The sequence below is a fragment of the Solanum pennellii genome, chromosome 4 (genome assembly GCF_001406875.1).
Source record: "Solanum pennellii chromosome 4, SPENNV200".
Lineage (NCBI taxonomy): Eukaryota > Viridiplantae > Streptophyta > Magnoliopsida > Solanales > Solanaceae > Solanum > Solanum pennellii.
Genome location: NC_028640.1, coordinates 64,880,095 through 64,881,907, shown reverse-complemented (window position 1 = coordinate 64,881,907; position 1,813 = coordinate 64,880,095).

Sequence of the window (1,813 nt, the reverse complement as noted above, 5' to 3'; positions counted from 1 at the left end):
CCTTAATGTTGTATCCTTGTCCCTGAGCATTGTCTTCATCATGAGAATGGATTGAGTTTATTGACAATTCCGAACCATCATTCACAACTTTGTTTTTCTCCTTGAATCTAGCTCTTGGGATCTCCAGTCTGCTAGATAGAGTTACCGCCATGATGACTTGTCCTAAGCCGTAAATTCATTCCCTTAGATGATCTTTTAACTTTCTCTCTAGTTAGGCCTTTTTTGTAAGTGGATCCGACACATTATCCTTTGACTTTACATAGTCAATTCTGATAATTCCACTAGAGAGTAGTTTTCTAACAGTATCATGTCTATGTCGTATATGACGAGACTTTCCGTTATACGTCATGCTCCATGCCCTACCTATTGCATCTTGACTGTGAAAGTGTATGCATACTAATGCCAATGGTTTGGGCCAAAATAGAATATCTATCAAGAAATTCCGGAGTCTTTTAACTTATTCACCGACTTTATCTAGAGCACCTAGCTCAAAGGTCATTGTAGAGCTAGCGATACATGTCTCTTTTGAAATATTTCTAAGAGACTGTTCCTCTACCAATAGTAAATACATATCCACTCGTGAATTTTACTTTTATTCTTCCGATGATTCAACAGTTGATGGAACTGTTGAAAAATATAAAGCAAGACTTTGTGTCAAAGGCTTTAGAAAAAAAAATAAGATTTTGATCTTGTCGATATATATACTCGTTAGTAATTAGAATTACATCCATTCGGATGCGAAAAATTATCACTGTGGTATATGACCTCCAAATTCATCAAATGAATGTGAAAAGAACTTTCTTAAATGTAGAATTGGAGGAAGAAATTTACATGGAACAACCCGAGGGTTTTGTGGTACCTGGTAAATAAAAGAAAGTATGTGAACTTGTTAAGTCACATGATGGAAGCACTAAAACAATGACATAATTCAATCAAACCATGTCGGCAAATGGATTGAAGAATGATGGAAGTGATAAATGTGTTCACATTAAAATCATAAGGTCATTGTTTGTTTGTATATTGGTGATATGTTGATCATCAATAGAGACAGTAATGACATAAATGCTACTAAATGTATGCAATAAGGCAAGTGGAATGAAAATTATTGGAGTTGCTAATGCGATCTTAGATATAAGAATTCGTAGAACTCCATAATGTTTAGCATTTTCACGGTCTCATTGCATTGAAAAGGTACTTAACTAGTTCAAATATTTGAATGTCAATATTGTCAAGTGTCCAATAAATGTGAGCTTTGCATTTCAAAAGAGTGAAAACAAAAGTGACTCACAATTGAATTGTGCTAGATTTTTGGGAAGCATGATGTATATCATATAGTGTGTGCGATCAGATATAGCATTTGCTATTTTAAACTGAGTCCGTTCACAGTGATCCCAAATAAATTCATTAGATGACAATAAATAGAGTTTTGGAGTATTTAAAATAATACTTAAAACTATGTCTTGCATTATAATAATATCCAACAAATTGTTGTTTATCTTGTATTCCAAACATACTTAGAACAAAACTTTGAACATCTTTGTAAGAAAACAAAGTTTAAGAACATTTTCACAACTAGAAAATTAAAACTAGTAGAGAAACTAGTGTAACGACCTGTTTAGTCGTTTTGAGCAGCAGATTTTATTTCTGAAAAAACTGGCTGAGTCGACGGATCCCACGACGGACCGTCATGGGCACGACGGACCGTCGAGGGGGTCTCGTTCCAAAACAGTTAGAATTCTGAAATTTGGGTACTGAGATCGACTCTCTGAACTTCGCGACGAAATGGCAGGACGGACCGTCGCAGGCACGACGG